The sequence below is a fragment of the Triticum urartu genome, chromosome 2A, assembly GCF_056163025.1.
Source record: "Triticum urartu cultivar PI428250 chromosome 2A, HENAU_Tu73, whole genome shotgun sequence".
Taxonomy (NCBI): domain Eukaryota; kingdom Viridiplantae; phylum Streptophyta; class Magnoliopsida; order Poales; family Poaceae; genus Triticum; species Triticum urartu.
In genome coordinates, this window is record NC_141874.1 from 144,489,116 (window position 1) to 144,513,501 (window position 24,386).

The following is a 24,386-nucleotide window of genomic DNA, read 5'->3' on the forward strand; positions in this document are numbered from 1 at the left end:
CAGCAACTTGCTTGTTGTTCTTCTTGAAGTTCCCCTTCTTCCCTCTGCCCTTTTTCTTGAAACTAGTGGTCTTGTCTACCATCAACACTTGATGTTTTTCTTGATTTCTACCTTCGTCAATTTCAGCATTACGAAGAGCTTGGGAATCGTTTCCGTTATCCCTTTCATATCATAGTTCATCATGAAGTTCTACTAACTTGGTGATGGTGACTAGAGAATTCTGTTAATCACTATTTTATCTGGAAGATTAACTCCCACTCGATTCAAGCAATTGTAGTAACCAGACAATCTGAGCACATGCTCACTAGTTGAGCGATTCTCCTCCATCTTTTAGCTATAGAACTTGTTGGAAACTTCATATCTCTCAACTCGGGTATTTTCTTGAAATATTAACTTCAACTCCTGGAACATCTCATATGTTCCATGACGTTCAAAACGTCTTTGAAGTCCCGATTCTAAGCCGTTAAGCATGGTGCACTAAACTATCAAGTAGTCATCATATTGAGCTAGCCAAACGTTCATAACGTCTGCATCTGCTCCTGCAATAGGTCTGTCACCTAGCGGTGCATCAAGGACATAATTCTTCTGTGCAGCAATGAGGATAAACCTCAGATCACGGATCCAATCCGCATCATTGCTACTAACATTTTTCAACACAATTTTCTCTAGGAACATATCAAAATAAAAACAGGGAAGCAACAACGCGAGCTATTGATCTACAACATAATTTGCAAAATACTAGCAGGACTAAGTTCATGATAAATTTAAAGTTCAATTAATCATATTACTAAAGAACTCCCACTTAGATAGACATCCCTCTAATCCTCTAAGTGATTACGTGATCCAAATCAACTAAACCATGTCCGATCATCACGTGTGATGGAGTAGTTTCATTGGTGAACATCACTATGTTGATCATATCTACTATATGATTCACGCTCGACCTTTCGGTCTCCGTGTTCCGAGGCCATATCTGTATATGCTTGGCTCGTCAAGTATAACCTGAGTATTCCGCGTGTGCAACTGTTTTGCACCCGTTGTATTTGAACGTAGAGCCTATCACACCCGATCATCACGTGGTGTCTCAGCACGAAGAACTTTCGCAACGGTGCATACTCAGGGAGAACACTTCTTGATAATTAGTGAGAGATCATCTTAAAATGCTACCGTCAATCAAAGCAAGATAAGATGCATAAAAGATAAACATCACATGCAATCAATATAAGTGATATGATATGGCCATCATCATCTTGTGCTTGTGATCTCCATCTTTGAAGCACCATCGTGATCACCATCGTCATCGGCGCGACACCTTGATCACCATCGTAGCATCGTTGTCGTCTCGCCAATCTTATGCTTCCACGACTATCGCTACCGTTTAGTGATAAAGTAAAGCATTACAGGCAGTTGTATTGCATACAATAAAGCGACAACCATATGGCTCCTGCCAGTTGCCAATAACTCGGTTACAAAACATGATCATCTCATACAATAAAATTTAGCATCATGTCTTGACCATATCACATCACAACATGCCCTGCAAAAACAAGTTAGATGTCCTCTACTTTGTTGTTGCAAGTTTTACGTGGCTGCTACGGGCTTAAGCAAGAACCAATCTTACCTACGCATCAAAACCACAACGATAGTTTGTCAAGTTGGTGCTGTTTTAACCTTCGCAAGGACCGGGCGTAGCCACACTTGGTTCAACTAAAGTTGGAGAAACTGTCACCCGCTAGCCACCTTTGTGCAAAGCACGTCGGGAGAACCGGTCTCGCGTAAGCGTACGCGTAATGTCGGTCCGGGCCGCTTCGTCCAACAATACCGCCGAACCAAAGTATGACATGCTGGTAAGCAGTATGACTTATATCGCCCACAACTCACTTGTGTTCTACTCGTGCATATAACATCAACACATAAAACCTAGGCTCGGATGCCACTGTTGGGGAACGTAGTAATTTAAAAAAAATTCCTATGCACACGCAAGATCATGGTGATGCATAGCAACGAGAGGGGAGAGTGTGATCTACGTACCCTTGTAGGCCGACAGCGGAAGCGTTAGCACAACGCGGTTGTTGTAGTCGTACATCTTCACGGCCCGACCGATCAAGCACCGAAACTACGGCACCTCCGAGTTCTAGCACACGTTCAGCTCGATGATGATCCCCGGACTCCGATCCAGCAAAGTGTCGGGGAAGAGTTCCGTTAGCACGACGGCGTGGTGACGATCTTGATGTACTACCGTCGCAGGTCTTCGCCTAAGCACCGCTACAATATTATCGAGGATTATGGTGGAAGGGGGCACCGCACACGGCTAAGAATATGATCACGTGGATCAACTTGTGTGTCTAGGGGTGCCCCCTATCCCCGTATATAAAGGATCAAGGGGAGGAGGCCGGCCGGCCCCTATTGGCGCGCCAGGAGGAGTCTTCCTCCTAGTAGGAGTAGGACTCCTACTAGGAGGGGGAAAGAAGTGGGGAGGGAGAAGGAAAGGGGGGCGCCGGCCCCCCTCTCCTAGTCCAATTCGGACCAGGGGGAGGAGGTGCACGGCCCACCTTTGGCTGCCCCTCTCTCTCTCCAATAAGGCCCATATGGCCCATTACTTCTCCGGGGGGGGGGGGGGGGTTCCGGTAACCCTCCGGCTCTCCGGTTTTCCCCGAAATCACCCGGAACACTTCCGGTGTCCGAATATAGCCGTCCAATATATCAATCTTTATGTCTCGACCATTTCGAGACTCCTCGTCATGTCCGTGATCACATCTGGGACTCCGAACTAACTTCGGTACATCAAAACTCATAAACTCATAATATAACTGTCATCGAAACCTTAAGCGTGCGGACCCTACGGGTTCGAGAACAATGTAGACATGACCGAGACACGTCTCCGGTCAATAACCAATAGCGGAACCTGGATGCTCATATTGGCTCCTACATATTCTACGAAGATATTTTATTGGTCAGACCGCATAACAACATACGTTGTTCCCTTTGTCATCGGTATGTTACTTGCCCGAGATTCGATCGTTGGTATCTCAATACCTAGTTCAATCTCGTTACCGGCAAGTCTCTTTACTCATTTCATAATACATCATCTTGCAACTAACTCATTAGTTGTAATGCTTGCAAGGCTTATGTGATGTGCATTACCGAGAGGGCCCAGAGATACCTCTCCGACAATCGGAGTGACAAATCCTAATCTCGAAATACGCCAACCCAACATTAACCTTTGGAGACACCTGTAGAGCTCCTTTATAATCACCCAGTTATGTTGTGACGTTTGGTAGCACACAAAGTGTTCCTCCGGTAAACGGGAGTTGCATAATCTCATAGTCATAGGAACATGTATAAGTCATGAAGAAAGCAATATCAACATACTAAACGATCGGGTGCTAAGCTAATGGAATGGGTCAGGTCAATCACATCATTCTCCTAATGATGTGATCCCATTAATCAAATGACAACACATGTCTATGGTTAGGAAACATAACCATCTTCGATTAACGAGCTAGTCAAGTAGAGGCATACTAGTGACATTTGGTTTGTCTATATATTCACACAAGTATTATGTTTCTAGATAATACAATTCTAGCATGAATAATAAACATTTATAATGATATAAGGAAATAAAATAATAACATTTATTATTGCCTCTAGGGCATATTTCCTTCAAGGAAACCATGACTATCTTTTGATCAACGAGCTAGTCAACTAGAGGCTCACTAGGGACGTGTTATGGTCTATGTATTCACACATGTATTAGGATTTCCGGATAACACAATTATAGCATGAACAATAGACAATTATCATGAACAAAGAAATATAATAATAACCATTTTATTATTGCCTCTAGGGCATATTTCCAACAATATGATGACAGGCACCTGCACAGCGGTGAGCGGAGGGTCCTAGTCGACCCAAGAGAGCTAGGGTTTGATGCGAGGTCGATCCTCGTTCAAGGTCTGGTCGACAGAAATAGAGCACACAGAGAAGGAGTCGACAGAGATCGTCCGACTGGCAGTAGAGTTCATTTCTCTGGACCGGAGTGTTTCAGCAGAGCCATCAGAGCTGCTGAGATTCCCCCAACTTCAGATTGGCAACGGGAGTGAGCAAGTTTACTGGCGAATCAAAGCCTGACAGTTGGCTGGAAGATTACCGAGTGGCTGTATAGATAGGTGGCAGCAATGATGTGGTGGCAATGAAGCATCTTCCTTTGATGTTAGAGGGTTCGGCCAGAGCATGGTTGAATCAGTTGCCTCCAAGCAGTATATTCAGTTGGGAAGAATTGGCTCGAGTGTTTGTCAGGACATTTGAAGGCACATGCAAACGACCTGCAGGGTTGTCATAATTATAGCATTGCGTACAAAAACTGAATGAAACTTTGAAGGATTACATCCAAAGGTGGACCACTTTGCATCACAAAGTGGAAAATGTGTCTCAGCACCAAGAAGTATGCGCTTTCAAGGAGGGCGTTCGGTATAGGGAGCTTGCCTTGAAATTCAGTCGGACAGGAGACATGACCCTGACCCGAATGCTGGAAATAGCCACCAGGTATGCTAACGGTGAAGAAGAAGACCGACTCCGTAGTGGCAAGAGCAAACTAGTCGGCCAGGACACCGGAGGAGGGAATTCCAGTCGAAAGCAGAAATGCAAAGCTGAACCCGCAGGGCCGGGTGAGACTACGGCTGTGATCCAAGGAAAAACCAAGGGAAAACCTAAGGGACCCTGGACCCCCAAGAAGGTAAAAGATCAAGCAGGAAATGATGTGCTAGATTTGCCTTGTCATATTCACACCAAGAAAGATGAAGAGGGAAACCTGATTTATCCCAAGCATACTACTCGACAATGTCGACTCCTCACTACAAAAAAAACATCCATGACATTTTGGGCCGAACGAAAAAATTTCTATCATACTTATGACACTTCTATGACGATAATTGTGACAAAACCCGGTATCATCATAGATGTGGTGGACTCCTACTTCTATTACAAAAATTCATGACAGAAAATGGGCTTTTCATCCTGGGCGGGCCGGAGTCGCAGCTGCATGACATTCTTTGGGCCGTCCATGACGGAAAAAATCGTGGTAGAAGCGAGGGCGAGGAAAATATCAGGGTGTTCCTGGTTACGGTGGGTGGTCGGGGCTGAGCGATGCACAGAGGTTTGCGCGTTTCTCTCGTACACGCACATGCATGGGTGTGAGGCGTTGGGCTCTAACTGAACTCGAGCGAGGCATTCACCTACTGAACCCGAGCGATTGCACTGCAGGCTATGCGTTACTGAACTCGAGCGATCAATCGATGGATGTTAACTGAACCCGATCGAGCGATTCCTTCGCTACCGCTGCTAACTGAAGCCGATCGATGCTGCCTCTGGATGAACAGTGTGCGTTGCTGGGGGGGGGGGGGGGTTGGATGAACAGTTCCCGGTGGGGGTGGATGAACATGACCCCGTGGTGTTGCCTCTGGATGAACAGGACCCCGATCGATCGAGCCGGTTGGGGCTGGATGAACAGGACCCTGTGGAGGGCTGGATGAACAGGACGACCCCGTGGAGGCCTGGATGAATAGTAGACGGTGGAGGGCTGGATGAACAGTAGCCCGTGGAGGGGTGGTTGAATAGGAGCCCGTGGAGAGGGCTGGTTGAACAGTAGCCGGTGGAGTAGCGCATGGTGGAGGCTGAATGAACAGGAGCCTGTGGATGAACAGTCGCAGGTGGAGGCTGGAGGAGGTCGACGGTGGATGAACAGTAGCCCGTGGAGGCTGGAGGGGGTCGACGGTGGAGATGAACAATATCCCGTGGAGTCCCGTTTTGCGGTACGCCACACCCCTCCCGATGAACAGGACCCCCATTTTGACCGTAGCGCTCCAACACAAGTCCGTTTCCTCCATTTTGTGGTACGCCACACCCTTCCCGATCAACAGGACCCCGTTTCGACTGTAGGAGGTCCATTTCCTCTGTTTTGCGGTACGCCAGACCCCTCCGGTTGAACAGGATCCCGTTTCGAACATGCTCGGTCGAACACAAGGCCGTTTCCTCCATTTTGCAGTACGCCAGGCCTCATTTTCATCGGCTGTTCCGTCCAAGCCGGTTGGCTCCCACGCGTTCCGTTGCCTCCCGGTGAACACGACGCATTCCGTTGCCTCCCCATGAACACGACGATGACGCTGTTATTATTTTTTCAGGCGACGATGACGTTGTTTCTCCGTTCCGACCCAGCCATGTACACGGGCCCTGGCCGCACGTATGCGCGAGTAGGCGTTCGAGACCCCGCTCGTATGTACGTATGTGGCTGTATTTTCTTTCTTGCACACTGGCCGTCGTACGTACGTGTACATGCTATCTGTGCGCCTCTACTATAACACGTGCGTGCCTCTACATCGACCAGTATGTACGTACATGTTCGCAACCAGAATGACAATGCTACGTACGCTTTGACCAGGTGGGTCCCGACTGTGAGGCACTTCCTTGCGTGCGAAGATGTAGCTGGTGGGTCCCAGCAGTCAGGGGGCGAATCGTTTTTTTTGCCCAGACGCACTTCCTTGCGTGCGAAGATGTCGCTGGTAGGTCCCAGTAGTCAGGGGGAAACGTTTTTTTTTGCGAAATATGGTTGCCCGTCCGGTGGGTCCCTGCTGTCAGGTGGAGGAATCATTATTTTCCACGTAATAAGGAGGCACTTCCTTGCTGCGGCCGTGGACCCAGCTATCAGCCTCTCCACGTGCAGTCCACGTCCGATGGAAGCCGTTCCTTGACCACATTGACCACGCCATGCTGAGAGCACCAGGACGATGGACGACGGCGAGGCCTAGGAAGAGGGCGACGCGGAGCTGGGGAAGACGCGGCAGTGGATGACCACGCTTAGAGGAGTATGAGGGTTCACTAGTTCGCTGCGGTGTGAGGCTGCCGTCGCCGCAGAATAACAGGGGGTGTGGGTGAGTAGAGGGATGGCCTGGCCAGTGGTGGGAGTAGTAGGGGGCTGTGAGGCCTCAGCGGCGTCGCAGCCGGCCATGGGAGGCAGGAGCACGAGGCATGACCGACGCTAGTTTGGGCGGCTGGAGCAAGAAGACCAGAGGTTTAAGAAGCACTACGGCCATTGGACGGATATCGTACGGTCACTGGAGCTAGAATCGTTCATATTGACTAAGTTGACAAAGCCCTCCGTCCCTGTCAACTTGGTTGGCCCAAAAGTCAGCCTCCCACTATTGTGGGTCCCTGCTAGCAGGGGGTATTCATTTTTTGTGTGTAATAAGGAGGCACTTCCTTGCGTGCGAAGGTATAGCTGGTGGGTCCAACCTGTCAGCGGTGGGAACATTTTTTTCATGAAATACAGAGGCCCGTCCGGTGGGTCCCAGCTGTCAGGTGGAGGAATCATTATTTTATGCGTAATAAGGAGGCATTTCCTTGTGTGCGGCCATGGACCCAGCTGTCAGCGTCTCCACGCACAGTCCACTTCTGATGGTGTCGTTTTTGACCACTCCGCGCCGAGTGCATCCAAGGTGGTGGACGACGGCGAGGCCCCGGACAGCAACGAGCCGGAGATGGGAAGATGCGGGAGTAGAGTCGCAGACGGAGAGGTGTACGAGGGTTAACTGGTTCTGGTGCGGTGTGGTTTGGGAGTTGGTGGGGAAGAACAGGAGGTGTGTAGGGGTGGAGGGATGGCCTGGCCAATGGTGGAGTAGCGCTTCACAGCGAAGCGTGCTAAGCAGAGCTGCTAGCAGCAGGAGGCGGGAGCAGGTGGTCCCGGCGGCGCTGGAGGAAGAAGACAAGAGACTGGAGATGGATGCCGATCGTTGAATGTAAATCCAACGACTAACGAAGTCAGAATCATTTGTTGACTAAGTTGACAATGACTTGTATTGGCTTCGACCTATTGGCCCACATTTCAGCCTCCGAAAATGTGGCACGTATTCAACCCATTTTTCAGAATTTACAGTCTTTTTTTTCGGGGTAGAATTTACAGTCAATTTGATCTTTTTTTTGAATTACAGTCCATTAGCTGGGCTGGGTGAACGAATAATGTAGTGTCCATGCGGTCCATTTATGTTTTTCCTAAAAAATTACAGGCCATTTGCACTTTCTCGAAATACATGATTTTGTTGGGCTGATTCTAATTATAATGTTGGGGTGGGCGCAACAATGTTATCAAAAAGTAAATAGGGGCTGAGCATTTTGTTATATACATATATTTAAATAATAAGTGATTTATTATTACATTGGTTCTTAAATCTTACCAAGCTTTTGTACACAATCACCAGGATTTTCGTTGCCAAAAAAATTTAGGATTTTTTTGTTAAGAAATTATTTTTATTAGTTAATAAGATGCGGGATATTGTTTTCTTACATATGTAAGTATCTGTTAAATACATGATGACAATAACAATAATATATAAAGTAATTTAAATATATATAATAAAGTTAGAAGGGAAACATAAGTTGGACCAGGCGTTCCTATTCTTATATAGAAAAATAGAACAGACCTCTACGTTTTCTTCAAAAAAATACATAAATTGGGCTGCCGATATTTCAGGAAAAATAAAACCTCGGATGGGAGGTCCGTAGGCCGGTTGATACATGACGACCCTCAAGAAAATACAAACAGGCATATGGACCTCCCATCCGAGGTCATGAGCTGCGCATGTTAAAAAAGAAAACCTAGATAGGGCAGCCCAAAACCCAGCTGATACTTGCTGCCCCAGTGATAATAAATGATACCTGCCAGCTCCCCGGCTTCGTTGTGAATTTATCTCCTATAGTAACTACGTTGAAGCACCTTAAAAAATGTAACTATGTTGACAAACCCGTGGGCCCCAATGTCAGTATAGCATTAGGAGGAAGTATTTTTTCGATGAGGCACTTGCTTGCGTATGGCCATAGACCTGGTGGGTCCCGACTGTCCACCTCTCCACGTACAGTCCTCTCCAAATTCCTCTCATTTGTTCAGCATGTTCACAATGGCAGATAGCGATGTCGCGGCGAGCGCACAAAGGCGCAGGAGGAGATCCGACCACCTGAGGAAGTGTCTTATTAGTAACGAAACAACTGAACTAGCCTAGTGGCAGAGTGACACTACCCGACAGCTGTTCCTCCCAGGTTCGATTCCACCTGTGCAGAGAAAATATCTCCAAATTTTTTGCCTCTACCTTTGTTGACATGTGGGTCTCAATTGTTATCCACGCACACCACGTCCAACACTTGCCAAAACTTCATCCCTCGTTTTTTTCTATTTTTCACACACTCGACATTGTGTGGGCATTTTGAAAATAGCAGATATTTTTGACTGTGCATCATATGAATATGTGCTATGCATGAATGTTGATCAACATGATGTTAACTGGCTGGTAGTTCCACTTTCGACCATGAATAAAACTTCCAACATGATGTTAACACTATTTGAATAGGCCGTGTTAATATAAATGCTCTGCCTCTGAAAGTTGCAGTTTCTTATCTGAAACTGAACTTGGAGTTTCTTATCTGAAACTGAAAATTGCAGTTTCTTCTCTGAGAATCACGTTGTCTGCACTTTTATACTCCTATGAAACTACATTTTTTAAGTGCTAAAAATAGATCTCTAGAATTCATAAAATACTTCATATGCTCAATACTGAAAATATGAAATTCAAAAGACATTCATATCTGAAAGTACTCTCAAAATACACAACACAAAACACAATTCACAACCTGCAAATACTGACAACCCTAAGCTCCTCCTAACAATTCACAGCCTGCCCGACTATTGGGCTGGGGGGCAGTCCCTCCTATTCCTCGGTGGCAGACAGCCGCCCCGTGAGACGATGTGAACGGCGAGGGAGAGGATGGCAGGGAAGCATCATCGGGCCAACTGTTTTTCTCCTCTTGCAGTTGTGTTCGGTCGACGAAGACTCTACCGGCTCACTCTGGCACGACACCCTCACAAACGGCACCCTGTATATGCTCGATCCTTCAATCTCTGGTGGATGCTCCATTTGGGATCGATACTCCCACCACCGCTCCCTCACGATCGGATTCGGTGAATCTGTTTGCTCCATGGCCCAGAGGAGTAGCTCTATGTACTCCCGCGCGACTCCCTCCGGGAGTATCGCCGCCTTTTCGCTCCGTTGCAGATATTTGGCCATGGATGTCGCCGTCACCGCTAGTTGGTCCTTGTTGTCAAACCAAGACTATATCTCCAACATCCTAGCTAGCTTCACAGGGTTGCCGTCTGCGATCCTCACGTATCGGTTGTACTCCTCCATCGATCTACTTCTCCACATCACCTTCACTCGCCGGCAGTGGTTTTTGAATGGAAGAGGAGAGGAGCAACGCTGGTTTTGGATTAGAACGGGAGAGGAGCGATGCTGGTTTTGGATTGGAACAGGAGAGGAGGGGTGATGGTTTTGAAATGGAAGAGGAGAGGAGTGGCGCTGGATTTAGATTGGAACAGGAGAGGAGCGGCGGTGGTTTAAGAGGAGAAGAGCGGAAGAGCGGCACTACTCTTGGAAGTATTTTTTATTTTGCGTATTTTGGGTCAAAGTTTGACCACGTATTGTATTTGAGAAGCAAAATGTGAATGCATGTCACCAAAAATTGTATCGTTTGGTTCGTATCTGAATGTACTTTCAAATTATATTATTTTTGCAACATATAACATATATTTTATTTGTGAAAATCATGGTCAATTATGACCCAGAATAAAAGGGAGACTAGTTAATGCGGGGTTGCTTTCTTAATTGAATGGTAAATTGATTTGATTTTGATTTTGATCCAGTCATAGCGCGCCGACCCTCTCGTCCAATCCTAAATCGCTGCCGCACACTCCTCTCCCTCTTCTCGATTGCAAAACCACCTCCTCTCCTCTCCATCATCTCCATTCAAAAACCACGTCCCGCCTCTCCCTCTTCTCCATTGCAAAACCACCTCCTCTCCTCTCCATCATCTCCATTCCAAAACCACCATGTCGCATCTCCCTCTTCTCCATTGCAAAAACACCTCCTCTCCTCTCCATCATTTCCATTCCAAAACCACCGTCTCGTCTCTCCCTCTTCTCTATTGCAAGACCACTGTCTCTCCTCCCATCTTCCAAAGCTAGCACCGGACCACTCTGAAGGACATTTATGGAGAGGATGCAGCAGCGAATCAGGCAGATCGCCGGTGGCGACCAGGCACAGTTAGCCAAGTTGAAGGAGATCCTTAGTTGGTTTGAGAATGAGTGGGAGATTTAGAGGATGGTGAGGGCCATGCGGCAATGTATGCGAACGAGCGAGACGGCGGCGATGAGGGCGACGATGTACATGTACTCCTCGGCGGCAGTCATGCCACAGTCCTTCGAATTCATCGAGTATCTCCTCTGGGCGATGGAGCAGACAGATTTGCCCGAGGCGAAAGTCAGGCAGAGGTGGTGGGCGTACAGGTCGAAGGTCGAGCACCCAGAGGATAACAAATCGATCGAGTACGGTGTGTCGTTCGTGAGAGTGCAGAGCCAGCCGGAGCCACAGGAGTATTTGTTCTCCCACTGCAAGAGGAGGTCGGATGGCGTGGCGTCGCTTCCCCGCCATTCTCCACGGTTCCCTCGATGCTCTCCTCATTTCAACGGCGGCGGTAGGGTTTAAGGTAAGCTTCGCACTAACCTAATCTTCCACCTGCTCATGCTTACAATCAGTGTGACAGCTAATGAAAATCATGCTTACAATCAGTCTCCGAGTACTACGCCAATCACCCTTAAATAGCTCTGTACCTTTGGGTCAAAGTTGTGACACTATGTACAAATAAAGAAAAATAGATTGGTGCTTCTTTCAGAAAAGAGTACTCCCTAGAAAACTGCCAATGTAAGCTACTAGTATTTGGTTAGAGGATTTCCTGCCGAGAAAGATCCGTCCACAGAGAGCGCCACACATCCCACTAGTGGTGGTGGATGCCAATGCATGCATGGAGCATGGTTGGTGTCAGTAATTTTTACTTGGCACACCTCGCACTCTGCATATATGCCGGTTCCATCCATACATTTGTGCAGTTCCACCAAAATGCAGCTGAATAATCATGTTTGCACATATAATGAAAAAGTGTGATTACATTATAGTGGCACTAGTTGATGAAACACGCAAAATAAATGGAAGAAAATATTGCGATAGTATCATAGTATGCCATGCTGCAAGGGCGAGATGGGCCCTGCGACGCCTCATACGGTACGCCACGCCTCATACTGGAAATCGTCCCAAGTCACCCCGATACACCTTCTGCCAGTGATGAACATCAGTGTACATCAGTAGTACAAGGAGGGGCCTTGAGACATTCAAATCTCTATTTTTTTGCATATCAACTAAAATTAATCACCCCAGTTTGCAGAAACGCTTAAACATTAACAATGGGACTAGTTGATGAAACACACATTAACAAAGAGAAGCACTTTCTTTATCTACATTGGAAATGAAATGATAGAGAGGACACTCGCTCTATTTTAACTATATTGTTACATCATTTTATCAGTGACACTAGGGTCGAGCAGGTGGCAAACAAGGTGTACCGTGCGTCGCAAGGATGAAGGCCGGGGGTGCTTAGACCGGGATGCTGAAGCTGACTCTTTCAGTCCCTATCTTCCCCCTGATGTTTTTGTGGTAGCATTTGGGTTATAATCCAAACTTGGTTGAGCTAGTGTTGTGTCCCCTACCGGCCTAGCTTATGTGGCGAACTTGTCTCCTGCTAGTACTCAGTCCGTTCTAGTAGTAGTTGCATAACTTCCTGTTTACACTGAGATATTGTCGGATAATGGTCCTCTATGGTTGGGTTTCTTTAATGAAATCGGAGGGAACCCCCCTCTTTCGATATATAAAAAAAACAGTGGCACTAGCGGTGCCAAAACATTGCCTCAAATTAATAGTGCCACTAGATTAAGGTGCAAAATAATAACATTACTGCTTTATCATGGTAGTGCCAAAACAGTAGCACAAGAGCAGGATCAACATGCAGGATCTTTGGCAAACAGTCAGACCAAAAAGGAACATACCTCGTGATGGGAACCATATCTGCAGTCAACGCCATCATAGAAGGGATGACACCAGTCACCAACATGGATGATTCAATTCATGGGACCTTTTGGTGCAGTTCACCTAAAATGAAGCAATGTCCCATGAGCTAGGAGCTTATTTTTTTTTAAGAAAAGGGCTCCACCCCGATTCCATTTCCATCAGAAAACGAAACCCATAGAGCTTCTTCTTCATTAGTTGCAATAAAATTGAGCAACATCAAGGTTGGTCGTGAAGCTTCTGGAATGTTCAAATACAATTTGGATATCATTTGTGCAGTTCAACTAAGATCAAGCGTGAAATGTATATCTCTGTTTGCACAAAAAAGGTGGAAAGGAGGGTGACTAACACGTGATGAAACATGCATCAAATGAAAAAAACATGTTCCTTATCTGAATGGCAATCGTACAAGAACAGTAGCAATTTCTAGCAGCATTGCTAGATATTAGTGTGGTCATTAGGATTAACTATGACAACCGTTAAATACGACATTACTTTAATGATGCCATTGCTTCATTTACCAACAACATTACATTAACAGCTGCTACATAGTCGGTATTTGGGCACGGGAGAGTAGGCGGACCAGGACAGTTGCATCTCTAACGAAAAGAAGCAACTTATCTTAATGGGAAATTTAGCAGGACATGAAAAAGTGCCATTGATTCATATTACTGGAGGCATTACATTGAAAACAACATTGGTTTAATGTGTCCTTACTTTTAACAGTGCGACTGCTACATTTTACCAGTGGCACTACATAAGAGCGGCTCGGGGAAACAAACATCAAAAGAGGATATCTGGGTTGGTCCCAGTTTTGTTTGGTATATAGCCACCTTATACTGTGTGAGGCTAGCAAATCTAGTGCTGGACTTACTCTGTTGACTTGTCCCCCAGTCCCCATTTTCTTTCGTTTTTCAACTAATAGATCGGGTTTATATTGAGTTTGTACTGCGTTCCCTTTATTTCCCTATTAGACCTAGAGACCAGTTGGATAGCCAGTCTTTGCTACTTTTCGCCCCCATTATTTCCTCTTTCGACCAAGTCCTAGATTCAGGTAACAAATCTTCCCCCACCCCACCCCCTTTCTTCCTTGTTTGAACCAAGTAGTACTAGATTCAAGTGCATGAACTAGTTTTACCTCTTAGCAGTAAAAAATTAGGCGGTTTTCAAACAGTCGATCAATCCTATCTATGAGGGGGCCTGAGAAATAGTAAAAGATACAAATGCAGCGACTTCAGGAGCTCGGGAAGTAGAGCAAGGCCGGTTTCGAAGGAAGTTATACCTGAGGGTCACCGGGATGTCGCTAGGTGGGTGGCGGGAGGCCGGATCTGCCCACACTATGACAACGAGGAAGAAGGGGTGGGAGGCCCTACCTCGCCAGCGATGCTTGGGAGAGAACGGCAAGGCACGCTGATCGGGACGTGCCGGCAGTGGGTAAGAGCCGTCGTTGAGGACGACCGCGTGAACGTTGCACCTTCTCACCTTCCCCGGCAGAGAGGATCCGGCTGGATCTGTGACCAGCGGTGAGTAGAGAGAGAGAGAGAGTGGCCACCGCTGTCGTGTTTAGATCTAGAGAGGACGAGACCGTGTGAAGAGAGCAACACTAGCAAGCAAGCACGGAGGGTCCTGCCTATATAGTGGAGTACTAGTTTTCTCTTGTCTACCGACCAGAGCCGGCTTGACCTCGGCAATGACTATCGAGAAGTCTTCATGCACGTGCCCCGGAGGCGCAGTTGTCGTCATTTTGATCTGAAGCATCGGATTATAACATATAACACGAAAAAATGCCACATGACAAGAAATCATAACCTCACTGCCCAAAGGAGACAAGATGAATCCCGACGGACAAACTAGACGAGGATCAAAGCTCAAATTAAAGTCAAACTCGTAGAAAAGGGGTCCGTCGATAGATGTCCTAATTAACATAGCTGGCTTGACCTAGATGGCAGCCCAGTAGTCATCCTGCATGTTCCCCCAATGACTAGCCCAACTCAGTTCTCGTTGTTTGACCCTCGCAGTGATCCGAAGCACATGACACCTAATTTTGGAAGATGACAAGAAACCTTTTTTAGATTTCTCACCAGAACTACAGCCCTGTACAACACGGCCAGCACGATATGTCGTATGTACTCCTACAAGACTTCTCTAGTAGTGCTATCGCTCGTCTCTCTCTTCTATTAACTCACCCGACTTGCGGGGCCGGGGAGTGTGCCTATGGTCAGTTCTGAATTGCGGTCCCACATGTGCGTGCAAACGCAATATGACGCGCGTTCCATTTGGAGAGCGGCGTCCCAGACCGATCGACCGCCTGGGGTGCGACGCGAACGCGACGAGTGTGCTGTATACTCCGTACATGTGTACCGTTGTTTTCTTGAGGCTTTGCTCCATGGCGCAATCCATGGATACAAAATTAGTATACTGTACTATTTAAAAGTCGGGGCGGGGCTTTTCCCACACGGTAGGCGGGGTAGTTCCGCCTAGTCGGTTTGACAGAGACGCGAGAAGATGAGGGAGTAGGCTGCTGCAAACGTAGGGCTGTGTGATTTGACAATGAGTTACTGCTGGACAGGTGGGGCCCGGTGATTTGACTTGCCATTATCATTTTAACTGCGGCGCTACGACCGGCGTGAGTCTCCCGATTCCTGACCACCTCCATGCAGGTGCCTCTCCTGATGCTCCACCATGTAGAGGCTGGCTCTTCCTTGAGAGCCCACTCCTCCACTTTTTCCTTGCCTCTTTCCCCCACATATGCAAAAATGCCATGCAAAGTGGGCTTATAACCCACTATTGTACTTCATCCTACAGGTGCTAAGCATGCCACATAGGCATAAAGTGTGATGTGGCAAGTTAATTAAGAAGAGAGAGACTAGTTTGGTGACCCCAGGAAGAAATGGTGATAAGCGTTGTACCAAGATGAAGCAAACTTAGCAACAAAAAATAATCACCTATGCATTGGGGACTTGAGTTGCTAAGCCATTTAATGCCCATAGCACCTCATCTAAGCACCATTTGATTGGAAGAGGTCACTCGGTCAATCCTTGGCAAATGCAATAAATACTACGAAGAAAGAGATAGAGAGAAGTAAACAAAAAATACTCTTATAGCCAACCTTATAGCTAACCTTGTTGTATGAGTGACTAAGTGATGACTATGTATGACATGCCAACATCAGATAGCCTAACGCACCATGTTAGATCTCCAAGGGTGCGACCGCGCGAGTGAGGCGATGGTCGTGGTAGGCGCGACCATGATACGGGCTGCTGGCAGCCCTTGGATCTGAGATCGAACGGTCGCATGCTAAGTTGCTGAAAGTTTGCAGAATAACCCTCCAGGATAGGATATTCACCCATAGGTCTAGAATCATGCCATGCAACCGTTCGATCTCAGATCCAAGGGCTCTCGGAAGCCCGTATCATGGGAGAATGGAAAGCTTCGTATCACCTGTAATTTTCCCGATGCTTGACATGACATCGAAAGCCATTTAATTGGGCATCGAGTAGACATGACATCTAATTGGGCCCCCAAAGTACTGTGCATGAATCCATTTATCCACCAGGCAAGCCACTACCCTGCCATTCGCACGCGCCCCCCACTCGACTTTTTTACAATCGAGAAACCGCTCCTAGTCGTCCCGTCCTTTCACATTACGGCAGTTCCACTAATCCTAACCCTCCTCCCAAATCCGTGGCGTCCCAAATCTCCATGATCTGTGGTGAGTACAAGGTTAGAACCATCATCGACGATGAGTTCAACGTCATCTACACCCGTTCTTCCGCAACGGTGAAAGAATGCCTTGCTCTCTTCAAACGCATGTTCGAAAACTCAAATGATGAGTGGGTCGCTGGGCTAGATGTTGAGTACACCACAGTCCTGGGAAGCGAGAAGAATCTAAAGGAGGCAGAGAAGAAGAAGCCCGTCGTGATCCAGGTTTGCGTGCATGACTTATGCTTGGTCTACCACATATGCCATGCCGACATTGAGTGCGAGGAATTTAAGAAGTTCCTCAAGGGCGGCCGAGTCAAATTCGTTACTGTAGACTTTAGGAACGACAAGGAAAACCTGGGTCAGATAGGCCTCGTTGTAGGCGACCCCTTCGACCTCCAGAAGGAAGGGATGGTGCCCTACTGTGATCAGCCTTCAATGTTGACCCTGGCAGGAGCCATGGTTCATCCTTCGTATGGTGAACTGAAGAAACCTCCGCACACGTTTCATCGTGCATGGCAGTGGACTATACTAGATATAGACCAAATCCACTATGCTGCAATGGATGGGTACCTTTGTTTTAATATCTACAAGGGTTGGATGAAGAGCAAGATCCAAGTGTGTGGTTCAAGCAAAGAAGTATCGCCCAAGAGGAAGAGGGACAAGGACGAAGTCGAGGACGTGGACGAGGACTCCGAGTAAGGTGGCAGTGTCGTTGCTCATGGTGGTTCTAATGCAGTGTGTACCGGATTAGTTGCTTAGTTTAATTTCTGGTGTGCTTAGTTTTATTTGAGGGGTGTGTTGTACTGAGCCCCCAGCAGAACTATGTTATGTTTCTTCTTGTTATATTTCGTACATTTCATCTTTTAGTTGGTATAGTACTACCACTCTTTTCTTCACATTATATATGTACAATATATATGGCCAACATCATATAGCCAGCAGTTTAGTTGTCAAAGAATTTCAGGGTGCTTAGTTTTGTCAAAGAATTCCAGGGTGCTTAGTTTTATTTGAGGGGTGTGTTGTGCTGGACACCATTAACTTATCATTGTGAGGATCGGCTTATTTTTGTCATGTAACATGGTCAACGGATTTTACGTGAAAATAACAATGTCTAATGGCATTTCTGAGCAAACATCTAACTTAACGATGGAATTTTTTAGATATCTAATTGCATTTTGAGCAGGCATCTCACGGATCGATGGCATTTTTTGAGTAGTTGTAACTTCTAATGGAAAAACTAAGTAGTGATACACAACTAGTGGCATAAATAATAAGAACCCAATAAATAGGTACACTAATTTCTTTATTTCTTTATACCTTTATGTGCAAAACAATATACGCTGCCTCCCACCAGATTTTCTTTACAGAGGCAACAAAGAACTATATGAGTGCCCTATTAAATTTTGGAATTATTCCGGGTTCATTTGGCCTTTTTTATACATTAATTGAGTTTCTGGTCATTTAATGTGCATAATTCAAATTTGAACTACAAGCACATGCTCTCGTGCACCAAAGTTGATTGAAAAAATCACATGTGTGTCCTCGGGTGAATTTCTAGGTCCCATGCAAGAAATGGGAATGAAATTCAAACATCTGGGCGTCATGGTTCGGCCGAGAACATTGAGAAGCTTGGTTTTAAAATTCTTGTAAATCCAAAACACGCCTGAAAATAATAAAACTTGGCATGGTGTCATGTCATGGTACTACCATGATGTGGTAAAAATATTTGCAGAATAGGAACAAGTTTTGGTATAAGTTTCTTGCAAACCGGAGCTTCTCTCAAGAAGGCTCGTGGTTCTGAGAGGGAACGTGTCACCTTTGTGTGCATAATTCAAATTTTAAATACAAGCACATGCTCTAGTGCACCAAAGCTTGTTGAAAAATCACATGTGTGTCCTCGGGTAAATTTCTAGGTCCCATGCCAGAAATGGGAATGAAATTCAAACATCTTGGCGTCATGGCTCGGCTGGAAACATTGAGAAACTTGGTTTTTTAATTCCTGTAAATCTAAAACAAGCATGAAAATCATGAAACTTGGCTTGGTGTCGTGACATGGCACCAACATGGTATGGTAATTTTGCTGTCCGATTTGCGAAGGCGCACACATAAACAATCAACAAAGTCATTTTGGAACAAGCGTTACAATCGGAAACACAAGTATTATTGAAACCGTAGGGGTTCCATTTACCATTTACATGCCGCCACGCGTCCCCTTTTTTTATTAGCTAGGAGGCGCCGTGCAGGGTAGCTATTTGAGTACGGAGGGCGTGCGATCAGACCCCTGCGCGTGCTTATCGGGAGGAGAGCCCTTTGACCTCCATCTGCCATCCACCTCTCTCCAAACGTCTCGATTAATGGCGCCCGAGCCTCTGTTTAATGGCGTGGCAATGTCTCACTCGATTGATATTTAAGAGACAAAAAAGAAAATCTGAAAAGAAAATTTTGCATGGATCTTGATGTAAGATCCGAAAGAGCTATATAGCATCTACTACGACTTATAGCAAGACTGATGAATATATATAAGGACGACGAGAGTGGATAATAATTGTCTTACATAATTAGGACGATAATTAAAAAAGCCACATGCGGCTACACCCGAAATACACAAGGGCAAAAGAAGAAGGAAGACGCATATAACGATCTGGCTCACTGATCTCTACTTTCTTTATGCGCTGTAGGTCATGGAGACTAGTTCTCGTGGCGGGCGATGATCTCTTTCATCAGTTTCATGTCCTTAATACGCTGCTTGGCAGCATCCATGGATTCCTCCACCAGCCTATTGCGCTCGATGCGGAGCATGTCATTCTCGTCCATAAGTTTCTTGATAATGACACCCGTCCTCTACAACATGGCAGCGGTCTCCTCCTCCTGCTTCGCCCTTCCGGCGATCTTCGCCCTCAGTAGGTCGCGCTCGCCCCGGAGCTTCGCATTTCCCTCCCCTAGTTGCCGGATGACGCTGGTAGCTTCGTCCTGCAACCTCGCCCAGCCAGAGATCTGATCCATCTGGCTATGGACCATCGCATGCATGCGCCTGTAAGAGTTCTCGCCTGCCCGCGAGAAATTTTCCCAGGCCACCGCGGCGCGGTGGAACCTCCGTGCTGCTTCAGCGACGTGGCGGGACCTCTGTGCTGCTACTGCTTCATGGCTGGACATGTCGGCTGCTTTCGCGGTGAGGCGGGACATCTCTCGTGCTTCCTCTTCCATGCTCACCTCTCCCTGGTGGAAATCTCTCGACCCAGAACTCACGCTGGGCATGGCTTGATTGACTTGATTATTTTTTGTGGATGAGGATTTAAGGAGGAATGTGCAGTCATCTTAGCATAGTAGTATTTATAACCGAGTACTACTAATACACTCCTAAGTGGGAAACCATTTAGGTTGTGATCGGTGTGAACATGTTTGCAATTAAATATAGCATGGTAGTAGTAGTATTTTGGAATGTGACGAGACGCGCTCAAAATTTATTGACGGTTCTAGTTTCGAAGTGCGGCACTATTCCCGGATGGCGCAACGTCAGCACGTTTTCTCGGCCGTGGTGTAGCATATGCCATGGTACTAGTTCTTTTTCTACTGCTGTGTATGTGCAAAACCTGGGACTATCGGATACATATCTTACGCTTGGCGTTCGACAGGAATAGCCTTGTGGCGAGCTATAGACTAGTCTTTTTTTTCAGACGCATTACACCTATCTCTCAGGACTTCTCGCACGCACCATCACTGCTCCCTAGGTCGATGCCACCCACATACACTTGTACTCTGAGAAGAGGTGCACGCACGCACTTGTCCTCTCTCACACATGCATCTGTAGCTACGAATTGTAGTGTTCTCAACCATCCGATTGGCTCTATCATAGGTTTCAAGTTGCTCCTTTACCTTGAGATTGAGAAGTTTAAAATGTGGAGGCCAAGATGGAGGCGCGAGGTTTTGGTTAATGTGCGGGCTGCACACGGCACCAACACGACACGAGCTTTGTCTGCCTGGTGCGCATGCAGTCGGGTGAGTTGTCCAAGTATAGACACAACCAGGCCCTCGTTGGTATCCGCGCCTCGACTTTGGCTACTCATAGTGGAGAGTAACATAGACTAGTTACTAGTCTATGTTACTAGTACCTTCATAGTGGGTAGTATGATATAGTATATGCATAATTTGGCGACGAGCGCTCTCTATATGCACCACCTTTTTTCTTTACTTTCATCTTGTTAGTTTTGCTCCATGGAACAATCCATCGATACTACTACTGTACAAATGTATACATTTTTTTAAAAGGCTAGAGGGCGGGGCAGTCTAGCTTGGTCCTTTTCACGAGAGGCGAGGGCCGTTGTGATTTGATGGCTCATTATTGTTGGAAGGCGGGGGCTTGTGATTTGACTGCTCGTATAAATGTGCCAATGACCTGAGCAGGAGCCAAAAACCGTGCGGTATACTCAAGTATTCCACTAGAGTAGCACTACGACGGAGGAGCATGAAACATGGCAGCCCAGTGCCATATGGCGATAAAAAATGATCTAATTTGCTAGTCATCTCATTGTTAGCATTGTTCCATTCATGCATCGCAGAGAATGTGACACGTGCGGCGAAACACCCGAAGCAAAAGAAGAAACACAGGAGCAAAAGAAGAAGGAAGATTATCACCCTAAATGTTCTAATTCGCCACGGAGTCGTAACTGCTTCTTCATCGCCTCCACGGCCTCCATCTCCTTGCGCATCTCCTCTGCCATCTTCTCCATTATGTCCATGACACAGGATTTCTCGACGCGAGCCTTCATCATCTGTTCCACGGCCGCATTACGTACCTTGACAGCAGCCGGGTGCTCGATGCGGAGCTTCGCCAACTCCTTCTTATGTACCATGACGAGGGCCTGCAGCATCTTTATCGAGGAACTACTACTCTCATGAAGCTTCTTCCAGCCAGCGTTCTTCTCCTTCAGCAGGTCGAGCTCGTGGCAGAGCTTCGCCTTGCCTCCTAAAGTTGCAGGATTTCGCCAGTCGCCTTCTTCTCCGAGGCAATGCTCTTCTTCAGCAGCATCACCAAGCCGGCGGTCAACTCCCCCTACTTATTGAGCTCAGCGGGCATGTCGTCGAGGCTCTCCTTCAGCAGCTACACCAAGCCATGGATGAACCCCTTCTGCTTATTGAGGTGCTTATTGAGCTGATCGCGTACGCCGTTGAGGGATAACGACTCCATTGCCTCCAGCTCGGCTTGTTCGCCTCCATGGCTAGGGCGCTCCTGGGAGCCATCGCCATCCCATGAGAGATCTTTCGAGGTCTTTGCGTGGCGGCGAGCCCTCTCTTTTTTTCCGCAGCCTTGGTTGCCGCTCCCTTGTTACGAGTAGTTCTCGAGCTAGAGCTCTGCGCACCGGACATGGCAAGGACGGACGAAGAAGAAGCACTTATGAGGAGGAAAGGTAAGTAATTTTCGGTTAGGTAGTCCCCCTTTTGTAACCTAAGTACTAGCACTAGTACTAATACCTGCATAGTGGGAACACGTTCAGGTTTGGTACATACTAGTGGGTGTGAGCAGGCTTGCACTTAATTGTAGCACTAGTACTACTTTCGAATGTGATGGGAACAAGGTAAAGATAAATTGATGGGTTTTGGTTTCGAGGCCTGAAACGGCTCCCGATGAGTTTAGTGGAACATAAATTTCAAGTAGACTACACTGCTCAGATGCGTAAATATTATGTTACTGTCAAAAATTGGCACAAAATAAGAAGGAGACCAATGGAAGTACTACTAGCAACCCATGATTTAACTACTCGCATGCGCGCAGTGGAGTAGTAATGTCTTTCTTCCGCCCTCATGTCCACTCAATTTGCATGCGCTGTATTAATTGACCATCAATGAAGTGAAGGACTTTACACGTGTCAAATTATCACATGGGGTGGATCTTGGTACAAAATTGCGTCTGCCCGTGTACCCACGTGTGCGTGCGAGGGAATGAGTGCGTGCATGGCGTGCGTGCACATCTTTGCTTCGTGCATGTACCACCAGTGTGGTTCAGGGAGGGCAAGTACATTCTTCTGGAACCAGCAGCACGTCACTGTGATCAATCCACACAAGGATGTCGCGACAACGCCTCCACATGTGCCACGTGGCTTCATGAACTGTAAGAGAGACACTGTGTAGCGTGCCATTGTGTTTTGCACATAGTCGAAGTACTAGTAAGGTACATGTGCATTGCACGCGTCCGATTTTGCAACCAAATTATGAATAAATACCACACTATAGCATGTAAGCTCTGAGTCATATATGCCTGATGTAGACCTTTGTTTAATTCTTATAGTTCATCTCATTCGAAATCAATTAGTTTTTGTAAAAGACCTAGGTCCTCTTTGATTCATAGGATTTCCAAAACGCGAGAATAGGAAGAACATGGGATTAGAGTGGAATGTCGTCTTGAATCCTACAGGATTGTACGAGTGTTTGATTGTGAGTAGAAAAAACGCAGAATTCTTTCAAAGAGGTTTGAGTGGATGGGATGTTTCCTATGAAATCTAGTGTAAATGAATCATATGGAAAAATTCCTATGGTTTACAATCCTACGAATCAAATAACCAAGATAGGAAAAATTCCTAAGGATTAGAATCCTCCAAAATTCCTTTGAGAATCCTTTAAATCAAAGAAGCCCTTAATCGATTTTATGATTCATGGAGTTGTGCGTTGTAAATCATAAAGTAAAAAACAAATAATGGCAATTCAACAAGAAAAAAAGTTTGGGCAGTTATGATACGGAAGATTCTAGAACAAAGGAGAACCACTTTTGTTTTGAGATTTGTACATTATGCTTAAGTTCAACCATGGAGTCTGCTAGATTGTACATGTGGCAAAATCCGGTGGGGGGCTAGAAGATGGTGCGAGGGGCCGAGTGGAGGGAGACTATGAAGGAGTGCACAACTGCGAGATCGATATTTAGAGAGAGGGGGCGAGAACGTGCGTTGTTGCGCGCAGTGGCGGAGCCATGAAAAATGTGCCATGAGCTAGGGGGCCAAGCATTGCTAATCCTTTACGAGGAGGGCCAATTCATCAACTTAAACCATTTTTACCAGCAATTGTCTAATGATCACATTCATATTAGCCTCGATATATAGTGATGTTAGGGGTGCAGGGCCCTTGCTGCCCCTATCTTCGCCATTGTGCGCGCGTCTGAGAGATGAAGCGGAAGTCATGGATGATGAGAGGGGGGAGTTGGATATATAATTAATGTGGGTGTATTAGCTATATATGTAATCCTATATAGAGAGGTATAGATTGATCGATGTGGACGTGGGAAAGAGGGTGAGACCTCACTAGATATATAGATTGATCGGTTTATGTGGAAAACTAAGAAAGACCTAGCTATATACACACACATAGAGGAACATCGATCGTTGCGCATGCACATGAGAGATAAAGAATGCCCGATATGACGGAGAGGGGGATGTGTGTCTGTGCCTTCATGGGAGACGGACCTGAAGAAAAAGATTGCATGTGTGCGATGGATAACGTCGACTGGTAGTGTGTGTGCATGCATGCACGAGAGAAAGTTAGTGGTACAATTAGAAAGAGAAGACCAATGTGTGGGTGTAAAAGACTAGGTGAGGGCATAATCAATGTAAAGTTGAATTCAAATATTTGAATAAGAGATCATGATGTTTGATACCCATGCATGCATGAATATAACCGAGATCTGCGTGGTGTGGTTTGGAAACGAGC